Source organism: Odocoileus virginianus, chromosome 4, assembly GCF_023699985.2.
Source record: "Odocoileus virginianus isolate 20LAN1187 ecotype Illinois chromosome 4, Ovbor_1.2, whole genome shotgun sequence".
Classification (NCBI taxonomy): Eukaryota; Metazoa; Chordata; class Mammalia; order Artiodactyla; family Cervidae; genus Odocoileus; species Odocoileus virginianus.
Genome location: NC_069677.1, coordinates 36,731,958 through 36,747,711, shown reverse-complemented (window position 1 = coordinate 36,747,711; position 15,754 = coordinate 36,731,958). Strand labels below are relative to the sequence as shown.

At 40.5% G+C, this 15,754-nt stretch overlaps 1 protein-coding gene across 3 annotated transcripts in view; it reads right to left on the bottom strand.

Annotated features, from left to right (window-relative positions):
- PLD1 (phospholipase D1) overlaps positions 1 to 15,754 on the bottom strand; it is a 219,010-nt gene that overhangs the window by 158,473 nt on the left and 44,783 nt on the right. The gene's annotated exons all lie outside the window — the stretch shown is intronic.

Here is a 15,754-nt window from a genome sequence, read left to right as displayed (position 1 = left end):
GCCACCAGGGAAGTCTCTTAAAATACATTAAACAAGCAAAAAACCTCACTAATCACTGAAATCTAAAAGTTAAAGTTCAGGGGGAAAACTTATCAAAGAACTATCTAACTTCTGAGTTTGACATGGTGTCTAAAAATCTGAAAATTACTTGTAATTCAATTCTACCATCTACAGTTAGGTTATTTTATAAAACAAAAGAGGTTTTTTTGGTAGTTTTTTAATTGTTTATAGTTTAAACTAGAGCTTAATATGACTCACTATGGTTTTAGAATAAGAAATTTATTTTTCATTCTAAAAAACATAATTGATAGTTTCCTTAAGATATTTATTTTAAAAAATAATGTTCCAACATATTGTTTCTTAAGAAAGAATTAAAAATCCATGCTCTGCTTTTTAACATAAAGTGCTCATGGTATATACAATTTTCCCCAAGTTTTCAACACAAGAGCAGTTTTAATTTTTGTTTCCATGATTTCTACCTTATTTTTAGAAGACCTGTTTAACATAATGGTCAAGATTACCAAATTCAATGTTTCTTCCGAGCCATAAAGATGAGACCAAATATTCCAAGGAAATTTTGCAATACTAACCATGTACTTTAATAACACTTGATTCTTTTGTTGCCAAGTAGATTTACATGTATTTACGGTAAAAATCCAAGTTATTCAAACCAGTGAAACATGTCATTAGCATATTAGCTCAACCGGATCAGACACGGAAAGTCCTGTAACTCCCTCGATCTAACACTCGCCCTCCGCCCTCCCCCACCCACTCCCAGGGTCAGAGCTCAACAGTTTCTCCAGAAGCCAGTTCAGAATGAGGGGGAGCAAGACAGACACCTCAATGAAAAAAGCAGCCTCAAGATTTTGGCCCATGCGTTATAAAGGAGCCAGTGCCCCACCTGGTGGCAAAACCAAGAAAAGGCTGAAGCAGTTAAACCTCAGGGGAAATGCTTGCCGTTGGAGGAAAAAGGAGGAGAAGAAAAGGATGAGTGATAAGAGCACATTAACATCACATACAATGTGTGGTAGGAATCATGAAAAGTTTCTTTCCCACAGACCAGAATATTTATAGAGGGTATGAAAATATTCATGCAAAAGAAAAAGTATTATAATTACAGTCAAAACCTGTGGATCTGGCTTGCAAGCATATATAATGATTTGCATTCCCAGATAAATACTCTGATAGATAACACTGATCTCTCCTTTACCCAAAGGGCTGCAAGAAAAATTCCTGTGAGACCAGCATAAATGTTTGAAATTTAAGAACCCTGGATACATCCCAACTCAGTGAGCTAACTGCTGGTGGGACTGTGTCTCCATCATTCTGTTAAGATGCTGTATCCCCAGGATTATTCCTGTCTTTCTTTCAAACAGTATTTCCTTTTGTCTAATATAAATTATTTCTGTTAAAATCGATGTTCTGAAATCCTCAGCAGAGATGAAGAACAGCTAAACACTGGGTTTTGAATTACATGACAGTCTTTAATAAAACTCCAGCAAAAATAGAAGTATAATACGTGACTTCCAAATAAGCCCAGGCCATGCTACTTAAACTAAAACTAATATTACAAAACTTACTGAACTAATAGCTAATATTTAAGTTCTCACAAGAAGCCAGGCATGGTTGTAAAGTGCTTCAAGAGAGTAATTCATTTAAACCACACCAATCTATTATTTTGCCAGCTTCACAGATGAGAAGCTGAAGCCTCTAAAGAGTAAGTACCTTGCCAAGATCAAAGAGCGAGTGGTGGAGCTGGGATTAGAACACAGGTCATCTGGCTCTAAAGTCAGTGCTGCTAACCACGTGCAATAATAATGCTGTCCTCCTCCGAGCATACCACTTGTGAAACTCTGCTGGACTCTGGTCAAATGATAGGGAGCGGGAGATGGTTGGACAAGAACTTTCTGTGGACAGTCCTTGTGATAGTGTTGGCTGGGAAAGGCCTCCCAGCTAGGCAGCCACAGAACTGAGACCTGGAGGCCATAAGGCAGGTGACGGATCCCCAAGCAGAGGGCACTCACTCAGCCTGCCAAGGCAAAGGGGGAAGTGGGAGGCAGGCCACCAGAGGGACCACAGGCAGCCTGGTGAGGCTGGGAGACCAACAGAAGAAAACTGCGAGGGCCGCAGGAGTCCTCTGATGTCATATCATGGAGATAAAGAGGCATCACCAAGAGATTTTAAACCATAATGTGACCAGATGTGTGCGTTGGAAAGAGAAGTAAGGAGGAACTAGACCCTGCAAGGTGAGCAGAAGTTTAGAAGACATTCCAGGTAAAGGAAATGACCTATCAGTGCTTTAAAATATACAAGTGTATACTTCCACAGATATTATCAAGGAGACTGGGGCAGTAATCCTGGTAGGAACAATGCTCACTTACTTGCTCAAGCTGGGTTCTGGGCCTGAGCCATGTGGAGGTTGTTAATGCCACCAACAGAATTGGGCACACAGAAGGAAGAGCAGGCTGGCAGAAGAAGGAGCAGTGGGATGGACAAGACAAGGAGGTGGTTTTTGGAGGCTATCAATAAAGGGTGGATATTATGTCATTACTTTTTTGGTATACTGATAACTGTATATCAGTCTAATTGGTTTCTTTCATAACCCTATGCAGTCTGGTATTTTCGCTGTAAGAATCTTTGCTGCAAGAACTTTCGCCATACAACTAATTGACTTCAGGACAGCTTTACCATAAAAGACAAATCATGAAAATAAATTAAAATAGGGACATTAAAAAGGACACAATGAAACTTGAAAAACTAATAACAAAACCTTAAAACTACTTGAAACATTGTGAAAGCAATGATACTTCCTTTTTCAAAGTCAATCATTAATGATTCAGGGTCTAATGTTGGACATACATCTTCATGATATAAAAAAAATCTGCTGTAAGACTCTTCAGATTTCCCTGTAAGTAGAATGAACAGACAGGGATGATGCTACATATATATACATACATATATATATATATATATATATATATATACACACATACATACATATATATATACATACATATATATATATATACATATATATATACACATATATATATATATATAATAAAGCAGTGCATATCTGGACTACATTAAATGTTACATGACAGTCCTCATTTCACCAAATCACCTAAGCCAGATTCTGTGCCAAATACCAAAATTCTGTCTACATCATGTTCTCCACTATCAAATAACAAAAAATGTCACTATTTTCATAAAACTTACCAAGAATCATGTAACCATTTATTTTGGGGATATTGGAGGAGTTTGAGTCTCCCTTTGCCTCCAACTTCTAATCAGTTCAGTTCAGTTCAGTTCAGTCGCTCAGTCGTGTCTGACTCTTTGCAACCCCATGAATCGCAGCACGCCAGGCCTCCCTGTCCATCACCAACTCCCGGAGTCTACTCAAACTCATGTCCATCGAGTCGGTGATGCCATCCAGCCATCTCATCCTCTATTGTCCCCTCCTCCTCCTGCCCCCAACCCCTCCCAGCATCAGGGTCTTTTCCAATGAGTCAATTCTTCGCATGAGGTGGCCAAAGTATTGGAGTTTCAGCTTCAGCATCAGTCCTTCCAATGAACACCCAGGACTGATCTCCTTTAGGATGGACTGGTTGGATCTCCTTGCAGTCCAAGGGACTCTCAAGAGTCTTCTCCAACACCACAGTTCAAAAGCATCAATTTTTCAGTGCTCAGCTTTCTTCACAGTCCAACTCTCACATCCATACATGACCACAGGAAAAACCATAGCCTTGACTAGACAGACCTTTATTGGCAAAGTAATGTCTCTGCTTTTTAATATGCTATCTAGGTTGGTCATAACTTTCCTTCCAAGGAGTAAGTGTCTTTTAATTTCATGGCTGCAATCACCATCTGCAGTGATTCTGGAGCCCCAAAAAATAAAGTCTGACACTGCTAATATTGCGTGATAAATCTGGTAAAGGTGACATTACAAGATGAGATGTTGTATCTAAATGAGCTAAAGAATTGATACTTAATAGTCTGAAACACTGTCATGTATTACTAGACTCTGCTTTTATATTTGCCATAGATTGGTAAACTTTTGGTTCTGACGAGAGATGGCTGTGCCCATGAAAGGATTAGCAAACTGTTATTATCATCTTCTAGTACAGTATTCAGTCTGGCTTTACATTCTCTTATTTCACACTTCAGTAAGTTTTCTTATCACTGTATTTTCTATCAAGTTGCTATAACACAGTTGAAACCAATTGTCAACCAGTCACTTTCTGTTTTATGGCAGATCTGCCTTACGGCCAATTAGTTGTGCAGTAAAACTGCTTTATGGCAAAGATGTTTACTGCAGAAATGCCTAGAACCCCTAATTTTATTCACTTAAATGTAGGCATTTAATTTAATGCATTAAACATTATTTTGTAAAGGGATTCATTAGCTTCACTAGAATGTCAAAGGGGTCCTTGCAAACTCTCAAAAAATCAAAGAACGTCTGATGCAAAGGGTGGGGGGCAGGTAACACAGGAAGACACTTAAAGAATTCAGAAAAGGGGAGATGTAGTATGAGATGACCAGGATTCAAAGCCAGGATTTTGATTTGTGTTCTTTCCTCCACCAACTCAACACTTCAAAATAATAAAAACAGAATCCCTTCATTTGTGTCAACAAAGTACTTTCACAGGTTACACTAGCTCATCACAAAGACCCAGTAGGAAGCAGGAAAAGGCAGGTGACACCAACCTGCCTGAAACCTCAGAGAAGCCGCTGTCCAAGAAGACACCACTTCTCGGGCCAGTCCCAGGCATGGAGCCTGGCATCTGCCTCCCCACCCTACGGAGCTGGAGCTGTAGTGCTGAGCGCAGGAGAGGCAACGACAAGCCCTCCTGTCACATTAGCTAGAACCTGATCAGGAGAGGATGAAAGAGTGTGCAAGTAGATCCTGCTTCTCTTCAGGCTTCCATTTGCAGGCAGGCCTAACAATTTACTTGGAGGCTTTGCTCTTAACTCTTAGTTAATTTCGATTTATGATGGGGGTGAATTACAAGACTTACAGTATTTCAACTGTTTGATTTTCCTCTGGCTGTAACCAGAACAGAAGCCTATACTTAAGCAATTAGTCTGAAAATAGATAGACAGGCTGAAACAACGTGCTCTCTGTTCTCTCCTGGCTGTGCCCACCAACCACATTCATTATTTAATCTGGGACACGTGTTGTCAGGGCTGTGTTAACAACAATGTGTCTCATTGTCTTCACGTCCATTCCCTATTCTGCCACATCTGTCATGGCTCATATCTATTTTGCATCGTTTTTTGTTTTATTTTGATTCTCTTATTTTTACAGGATCATTTTCTTAATTACTACAAATTGCTCTGAAATCTGTTCTAATGCTCCAAAAGGTTACATTTATTAACTTGCTGATAATAAAAAACTTAATGGACACACAAACATTTTTTTAGACTGATGCAAATCTACATAAAATTATATTATTAAAGCAAATTTTATCTCATAGTTGGTTAGATAACCTATCTTTTTAAAAAACAATCTGATCAGTTCACAGGTTACTCTGGCCTCTTCTCATATAAGGTGTTTCCTTTTACATGATAATGAGAAGGTGGCTATACGTGACTGACCAAATATGCTGGTCGGGGAGGAAAATTTTTCCCTTCTAAGTTCTTTGGCTGGTCTAATAATTAAATTGATACAGACAGATTAACAAGAGAAAAATTAATTTTGTATATATGAGAGCTGACAAAAATGTGGGATGCAAAGAAGTAACCAAAGAAAGTAGCTCTTATACCTTTTAGACAAAAACAATAAATTTGTGAAGAACTGACAAAATACAGGGGTCTGGGTTTGGCCCAGCAAATCAGTGAAGTAACAAAGTTTGTTTATACATACCTCTTGGCCCTGAATTCCCTGTCTCTGGCAATAAGGATGCCTTCAACCCTCCTGGTACAGGCAAGATCCCTTCCACCTGGGAGATTTATTTCCTGCTCTCAGGGAGACAAAGGAGGATCAGAATATTCTTACATCAGCTGTTTCTTAAATAACTTTAATTCAAAATAATCATTATGCCTAAGTAGCATATTTTAGGGTGGCATACTCTTCTCTTTCATGTTGTTCAGAAAAAACCTGAGTATTTCTTTTTTTTGAACAAATATATGACTATTTTTATTTGTTGCTTAGTCTACTTCTTTATATTCTTCTAAAAAAGAAGAAATGCTTAACATGCTCTTTTCCCACTTTCATCCACTACTGAGGAGTGAAAAAATTGAGTATTTCTTAATATGCATATTAAAATGTAAATTATTATGTTTATTGGTTGGCCTTTAATTTCTAAGTTTCTCTAGTCTTTTTTTTCTCTAGTCTTTAAAAAAATTTTTATTTTAAATTGGAGGACAATTACTTTACAATATTGTGTGGGTTTCTGCCATACATAAACATGAATCAGCCATAGATATACATATGCTCCCTCCCTCTGGAACCTCCCTCCCACCTCCCACCCCTTCCCAATGATGCAGGGAACCCAAATCCAACGCTGTTTTTGTATGTAGTTTTTCTACTCTTTTAAATAAGAAATCATAGTGAAAACTGTCCCTTGCCTTTGAGTCATAGCCACTTGGAGTGAGAATTCTTGTGGACAAATAAAAAAAAAAGAAAGAGTTCAAAGTTATCTTCCAGGCTCTGGGAACAGAAGAGCAGTGTCCTCCTGTGGCTGGCTGCCTTTCCTTGGATACACGGAAACATGGATTTCGCAAGCCAACCCACTGTCTGTGCATCAGAGAGTAACACCCTAGGGCACCTGTCCTGTGGGGGAGAAGGGAGTGAACCTGGCAATGGCAAGCCTGTGATGTGTTACCTTCTTTCCTAACCACTCAGAAGCACTTCCTTCCTTGCTTGTCCAACCCACGTAAGGAAGGGCTTCCTGTCTCCCTGGCAGTTCCTGGAGCCTGAATCATTTGCTTTCATTACTACCTTGATTCTTTGTGCTGCTCTCAAACTGCTTCCTCACAAGACCTCTCCCTCCTGCCAAACTGATTTATTGCATTCTTTACCTCCCCTAGTTCTTAGGGTCTATGTCACTGCCCCACCTTTGATGCTCATCCACCCCATGGCCAATAAAGGATTAAAATCCTCCCCAGGATTTCAAGAGGCAGCCCAAATCCACATGCTCCATAAAGCCTCCTCAGATGACTCTAGTTAAAAAAAAAAAAAAGCTTTTATTTCTTAGACCTAGAACAATCATCAGCAAATGTATTAGACAACTAATTAAGCATGATAACATTTGTTCTGTTGTCTTGATTGGTTATTTAAATATGGATGGAATTTAGGGCTTCCCTCATAGCTCAGCTGGTAAAGAATCTACCTGGGTCAGGAAGATTCACTGAGAAGCAATAGGCTACCCGCTCCAGTATTCTTGGGCTTCCCTTGTGGCTCAGCTGGTAAAGAATCTGCCTGTAATGTGAGAGACCTGGGTTCTTATCCTTGGGTTGGGAAGATCCCCTGGAGAAGGGAAGAGCTACCCACTCCAATATTCTGGCCTGGAGAATTCCATGGACTGTGAAGTCCATGGGGTCGCATAGAACTGGACACAACTGAGCGACTTTCACTTGGCATTTGACTTTTCATGTACTTATATCTATTCCCTCCAACTAAGTTACCAATAACTGGATTATAAGTTATACTCCTGAAATCAACCACTGGAAAAAGTATATAGCAGGCAAAGTCCACCTTACTTAGCGTAAGTATCTATGGATTAATCATAAGAGATTTCAATCACTTATATATTTTATTTATTTTTGGCTGCACTGGGTCTTTGTTGCTTTGTGAGGGCTGTCTCCAGTTGCGGTGTACAGGCTTCCCATTGCAGTGGCTTCTCTTGCTGCAGAAGCCAGGCTGCAGGTGCAGATTTCAGTGGTTTCGGCTCATGGGCTCAGTAGTTTCAGCTCACAGGCTCAGTAGTTCTGCACATGTCACTCCACAGCATGTGGAATCTTCCCGGACCAGGGGTCAACCCATGTCCGCTGCATTGGCAAGTGGATTCCTATCCACTGCACCACCCGGAAAGTCCTAGATCATTTATATTATTGAATAGCAGTCATAATCACAACAGCCAACACTATTGCCACAATATCTTATTACACCCAATATCTTATTTGGCCTTCACATTTGTCCTATGATGTAAATACCATTATTTTTCCCATTTCTCAGATGAAGAAAATGAGGCCAGCAAGGTTAACTTGTCCACAGTCATTCATTCAACATAAATTTATGGAGCACTTACTATGTGACAAGCATTGTTAACAGTATTAACCCTTCAAAGTAGAAAGTCCCTGACCTCAGGGAGTTTGTATGTATTCTACTAGGGGAAACAGCTGATTAACAAATAAAACAAATATCAAACCAGATAATTCTAAGTGCTAAGAAGAAAACCAAAGCAGAGTAAAGAAGTGGAGAGTAATGGGGTGAGGGGACACTCTCCTTACATAGGGTGGTCAAAAAAGCCCTCTCTGGGGAGATGACACTTAAGCAAAGAGCAGAATGAAATAAACAAGATTTATAATTATCTGGGGAAAAGGTTACAGGCAGAAGAAACAGAAATCACAAAGGCCCTGAGTCCAAAAGAAGCTTAGAATGTGCAAGAACAACAAAAAAAGCCAATGAAGTCGAGTATTGTGAAAGAAAGAACAACAGAATGGAGTGAAGTCAGAGAGTGAACAGAGAAGTCTGATCATCTGAGGCTTTTCAAACCATTGTGGAAGTTTTTTTCCCCCTAAATATAATAGAAAGGTTCTAGAAGGTTTTAATCATGGGAGTGAAATGCTCCCCTGATTAAACATTTTTAAAGGTGACTCAGGTTATATAAAGAATAGAGTGAGAGAAAGCAGACTACTTAGAAGAATATTGCAGTAAACCAGGTGGAGATGATGGTGGCTGGGACTAGAGTGATGGCTAAGAAGTAGATAGAGCTCTATGATAGAGCCAAGAGAGTTTTCTAATGTAGGGTTGTCACTGAGTCCAAGCTCACTCTGCTCCCCACACTACAGGCCAATAAATCTGAGAGGAGGTGTTAGGCAGGAAGGGACTTTATTCAGGAGGTGGCTGACTGAGAAGATGACAGGCTAATGCCTCAAAATAACCATCTTGCTGGGGCCTGGATGCCAGGTTCTTTAATGGATCAGAGATGGGGAGGTGAACAGAGTAAAAAGACTATTCAATCCTTGCAAATGTCTCCTAGAATGGCAAGTTTCAGGCAGGGAGATGTGTTAGTTTCATTTCCTTACAGTCATTTATTGGGTGGTGTAAAATGGAACATCTCCTGTCATATCAACAAAGATGCCACATCTATCTGTGATTCTGGCCTACCCAAATGTGAATTTCTAGGCCACCCCCGTAAGCAGGAGTCAAGGGATGCCAGATGCTGAGCCAGTTGCCAAAGAGTTTAAGAACGTCATAGTCCTTCACAGGTAGCCAGGAGCAAGGTATCTTCCTGAGGCAGGCCATTACATATGCCTATAATAACAAATGTGAAATGCGCTGTGCTCAGTCATGTCTGACTCTGCAACCCCATGTAGCCCAGTGAATATTAGCACCACCTGGGAAGCCCAGGTGGGAAGCCTTGAGATACCCAAGTGGTCCAGTGGTAAAGAATCCACCTGCCAATGCAGGAGACATAAGAGATGTGGGTTTGATCCCTGGGTTGGGAAGATCCCCTGGATGGTATGGCAACCCACTCCAGTATTCCTGCCTGCAGAATCTCATGAACAGAGGAGCCTGGTGGGCTATAGTGCACAAGGTTGCAAAGAGTCAGACATGACTGAAGCCACTCAGCACATGCGCATGCATAATAACAAAAGCAACAAGATAAGGGTTGAAGTCACAGAGCAGATTCAGTGTGAATTCAAAATTAACCTTTCCTGGTTACAGGGTGATGCACAGTGCAAAAGAAAGAGAGGTGCCAAGGAAGACTGTAAGGCTGATATATGAGCAACAAGGACAAAAGTCCAGTTACTGAGTTGGGGAACATGGTGGATGGTAGGGAGTCAGAAGGTACAAGACATTTCAAAGGCAAATCATGAGTTCCATTTGGAATGGTTAAGTTTGAGATACCTTTAAAATTTCCAAATGAAGATGGGTAGGACATTGAATATATAAGTCTGGGGTTTGTATATTTAAGTCTTGGATAAAGGATTGAGACACGAAATTGGGAGTCTTAAGGCTTTAGCCATTGTGATGGCTTTAAATAACATATTCACACCATGAGATTGATTGATAATGGATAAAGGACAGAACTCTAAAGACTGAGGCTCAGGGACCTCTAACATCTAAATGTCAGGAAGGAAAAGATCCAGCAAAGGAGACCAAAAAAGAGCTGCCAATGAGATGGGAGGAAGACCAGGAGAACATGGGGAGACAAAGCCAGGTGAACAAAATGCTTCAAGGATAGAGTGATCAATTATGTCAGACAGCTGAAAGATGAAGGAAGGGGAAGACTGAACTGACCATTGGATACAGCAGCATGGAGGTCACTGGTGACCTAGACAAGAGTGGCTGCAGGGGAATTTGGGCACAAAACCTAAAAGAAGTAGGTTCAAATGAAACTGTGACTGACATTGCTGAGAGAAATTAAAGATCTAATAAATGGACATACCATGTTCATGGATTAAAAGACTAAATGTTAAGATGTAGGTTCTCCACAAACTGATCTATAAGTTCAGTAAACCCAGTCACGATCATTTCACTGGCCTTTTTGTAGAAATTGACAAGCTAATTCTAAAATGTGTACAGAAATGCAAATGACCTTGACTAGCCAAATCAATTATAAAAAATGAGACCAAATTTGGAGGGCTTACACTACCTGACTTTAAGACTTTGACTAGTAAGTCTACAATAATCAGTCTAATACTGGCATGGGATCAATAAGAAAAATCAATAAGACAGAACAGAGAACTTAGAAACAGACTCACACTTGTATGATCATTTGAATTTTCACAAGTTGACAGAGAAATACAACAGGAAAAGACAACAAGGCTTTATAACAAATGATGTTAAGACAACTACATATCTGTATGGCAAAATAAACAAATCTTGACCCCAATCTCACACCACATATTTGCAATGTATAATAGACCTAAATATAAAAGCTAAAACCATAAAACTTTTAGATATTAAAGCAATTTACTTTAAAAAATAGACAATCAAAATTAAAATTTTCTGCTCATCAGAAGACACCATTAAGAGAATGAATAGGTGCAAGGTTGGGGCAGGGAATTTCTCTGGCAGCCTAGTGGTTAAGATTCTGTGCCTCCATTGCATGCAGCACAAGTTTGATCCCAGGCCAGGGGACTAAGATCACCATAGGCCACACAGTGCAGTCAAAGAAAGAAAAAAAGAAAAAAAATGAATAGGTAAATCAAAGTCTGGGAGAAAACATATGCAAATCATATATCTGACAAAGAACTCATATCTAGGATATGTCATGAACGCTTATAGTTCAATAAAAAGAGAACAAAAGAGATTTGATAACTTCACAGAAGAAGATAAACTAATGATCAATAAGGACATGAAAAATACTGAATGTTAATATTCATCAGATACATTTATATGAAAAGTACAATGAGATGTCACTACATACTCACCAGAATGGATAAACATGAAAAAAACTGACAAAACCAAATACTGACCAGGAAAGAGAACAATCAAAACTCATATACTGTTGGTCAGAGTGTAAAACAATACTACCATTTTTTTAAAAAGTTCTAAACTTCAATACCTTGGCCACCTCGTGTGAAGAGTTGACTCACCGGAAAAGACCCTGATGCTGGGAGGGATTGGGGGCAGGAGGAGAAGGGGACGACAGAGGATGAGATGGATGGATGGCATCACCGACTTGATGGGCATGAGCTTCAGTAAACTCCAGGAGTTGGTGATGGACAGGGAGGCCTGGCGTGCTGCGATTCACGGGGTCTCAAAGAGTCGGACATGACTGAGCGACTGAACTGAGCTAAACTGAACTGACAGTTTCTTATAAAACTGAATACACCTACCCTATGACCCAATAATTTCACTCCTAAGTATTTAGCCAAAAAGAAACCCTACATCCACAGAAAAGAACTTTGTGTTTGTGGCAAGTTTATTCATAACAGCCCCAAGCTAAAAACAGCCTGTGTGTGCTGTGTGCTAAGTCACTTCAGTCGTGTCTGACTCCTTGCAACCCTATGGACTATAGCCTGTCGGGTTCCTCTGTCCATGGGATTCTCCAGGCAAGAACACTGGAGTGGGTTGCCATGTCACCACTGAGATCTTCCTGAGCCAGGGATCAAATCCACATCTCAAGTCTCCTTCATTGGCAGGTGGGCTCTTTACCATTAGCACCAGCTGGGAAGCCCCAAAACAGCCTAGGGATCCATTAATAGGAAAATGAATGAAAAAACTGTTGCAGAAACAATAGGATAATACTGAGCAATAGAAAGGTATGAATAACACATATTTTATGGCTACATCTCAAATACATTGTGCTGAGTGATAGAACATACACAAAAGTGTACATATTGTACAGTTCAAACAATTGTATGCAATGTTGTTCTTCAGTGGCTCAGTCATGTCTGACTCTTTGTGACCCACTTGGATTGCAGCACACCAAGCTTCCCTGTCCTTCACCATTTCTTGGAGCTTCCTCAAACTCATATCCATTGAGTCAGTGATGCCATCCAACCATCTCATCTTCTGTCATCCCCTTCTCCTCCTGTCTTCTATCTTTCCCCGCATCAGGGTCTTTTCCAATGAGTCGGCTCTTTGCACCAAGTGACCTGAGTATCGGAGCTTCAGCTTCAGCATCAGTCCTTCCAATGAATATTCAGCACTGATTTCTTTTAGGATTGACTGACTTGATCTCTTTGCAGTCCAAGGGACCCTCAAGAGTCTTCTGCCAGCACCACAGTTCGAAACATCAATTCTTCAGCACTCAGCCTTCTTTATGGCCCAACTCTCACATCCAGACATATATACGCTGGGGGGAAATCAAAACAGAGGTTGCCTCTGGCAGGAGATGGGAGGATGGGCTGGGGGTTGACTGAGAAGGAGCATGAGGGAATGTTCTGTGGTGATAGTCGTGTTCCATATCTTTATAAAGGTTTGGATGGCAAAGGTGGTGTACTCATATGTCAGAACCCTGGGTGACTCACTTAATCTCTAAAGAGAGAAGAATTATGAATAAATACTGAACTCTGACTAATAATATGCACACTGAAGTATAATAGAGCATGTATTGATACCTGCAACTTAGTTTAAAATGCATCCAAAACCTAAATTTGATTGAAGAAATAGTCACGGAATGAAAAGATGACAAGATATGTATTAAAGCAAATAAAGCAAAACATTAATTGTAGAGTCTAGGTGGTGGTTATATGGGAGTTCACTTAAAATTCTTTCAACTTTTCTATATTTGAAATATTCATAATAACAGATGGAGTGGGGTTGAAAAGACTGAGGTAAGTTATCGGAGACAGAGAGAACAGACAAACTTATTCAAAGAGTTTTGCTTTAAAGAGGAACAGAGAGGTGGGGCAAAGCTTCCTGGAGACAAAGGATTAAGGAGGGTGTTTTTTTTTTTAAAGAAGGGGCTTCCCTGGTGGCTCAGAGGTTAAAGCATCTGCCTGCAATGCGGGAGACCTGGGTTTGATCCCTGGGTTGGGAAGATCCCCTGGAGAAGGAAACGGCAACCCACTCCAGTATTCTTGCCTGGAGAATCCCATGGACGGAGGAGCCTGGTGGGCTACAGTCCACGGGGTTGCAAAGAGTCGGACACGACTGAGCGACTTCACTTTTTCACGTTTTTTAAAGAAGGGAGATATTATGAACTGTTTGAATAAGAATGATCCAGTAAAAAGAGGAACTTTGATGAAGCTAGTGTGAGGATACTGTAGAAGAAAGTTCCAAACAGGCAAGAGCAAAGGATCTGGTGAGTGGGGAGTGAGATAGACTTCAGCCAGGAGCACACATAGCTCCTCTGTAGCAAAGAGTGGGGGTCTGCAGACCTGAAAGAGACACGTGCACTCCAATGTTCATCGCAGCACTGTTTATAATAGACAGGACATGGAAGCAACCTAGATGCCCATCAGCAAATGAATGGATAAGGAAGCTGTGGTACATATACACCATGGAATATTACTCAGCCGTTAAAAAGAATTCATTTGAATCAGTTCTAATGAGATGGATGAAACTGGAGCCCATTATACAGAGTGAAGTAAGCCAGAAAGAGAAAGACCAATACAGTATACTAATACATATATATGGAATTTAGAAAGATGGTAACGATAACTCTATATGCAAAACAGAAAAAGAGACATATGCAAAACAGAAAAAGAGACACAGATGTACAGAACAGACTTTTGGACTCTGTGGGAGAAGGCAAGGGTGGGATGTTTCGAGAGAACAGCATCGAAACATGTATATTATCTAGGGTGAAACAGATCACCAGCCCAGGTTGGATGTGTGAGACAAGTGCTCAGGCCTGGTGCACTGGGAAGATCCAGAGGGATTGGGTAGAGAGGGAGGTGGGAGGGGGGAATCAGGATGGGGAATACATGTAAATCCATGGCTTATTCATGTCAATGTATGAGAAAAACTACTATAATATTGTAAAGTAATTAGCCTCCAACTAATAAAAAATAAATGCAAAAAAAAAAAAAAGAGTGGGGGTTTGAAGAATAGAATTATAAGACAATGCAATAGGATTTGGCAGGAAATGAGAGGCTTCTCTTCTGACTACTTCTAGTTTCCTACTGAAATAAGCAGCGAGATCATTGGCTGAGAGACAGGAGGGGATGCAGGAGGTTTGAGCAAAGAGAAAAAGGTGTGGAATAATCACCTAGAAAAAATGAGAGGATGAATTTACTAGGGAACATGGTAGAATTGCCAGAGAGTGCTGAGTGTCAGTGCAGTGGGTAGGTTAATTAATTCAGTATCATCAGAGCTGTGTGTGTGTCTAGGTGGGGTACAAGGTTATGCCTGGACAACCCTGATTTTAACCAGGGTTGAGATTTTCAGGAGAGTGAGAAAGAGGAAGGAGAAAGGTGACACAACAGGAAACCATGGGATGTAAGGTGAGTAGAGGGGGAACATACAGGTCACTGATGGAGAGCAGAAGCGGCAGAGTCAGAGGGTCATAGGTGAAACTATTCATCTGCGATATCAGAAGTGAGCAGAGAAGTTGGTAGATGCTGGAGCTTGGGTTTAAACTCAGAAGTCTGATTCCTAAGTCCATGCTCCTAACTGTAATTCCCCCACCCCCTCCTCGCCTAGCATTTTAAGCACTCTTGTCCTCTATAAATCTCTGCGTTTGGACAATCTGTGTACCACTTTGATCTTTCCAAGACTCAAAGGCACTATGTGCCCTCATGTCCTCAAAAATAATTTTTATAGAGAGCGTTTTTATTTTCATGAAGTTGGGAAATACAAGACAAAGAGTTGGTGTGATTTTTCACCCCTGGTGGCTCAGACAGTAAAGAATCTGCCTGCAATGCAGAAGACAAGGGTTTGATCCCTGGGTCAAAGATCCCCTGGAGAAGGGAATGGCTACCCACTCCAGTATTCTTGCCAGGACAGAGGAAAGTATTCCATGGGCAGAGGAGCTTGGTGGGCTACATTCCATGGGATAGCAAAGAGTCAGACATGACTGAGGGACTAACACACTTCAACAAACTGGCTACAAGAGAAAAAAATTATTCTCTTGTCTCTCAACACATCCCTTTATGCCTTATTATTTCCCACTACTAAAGCAACCAT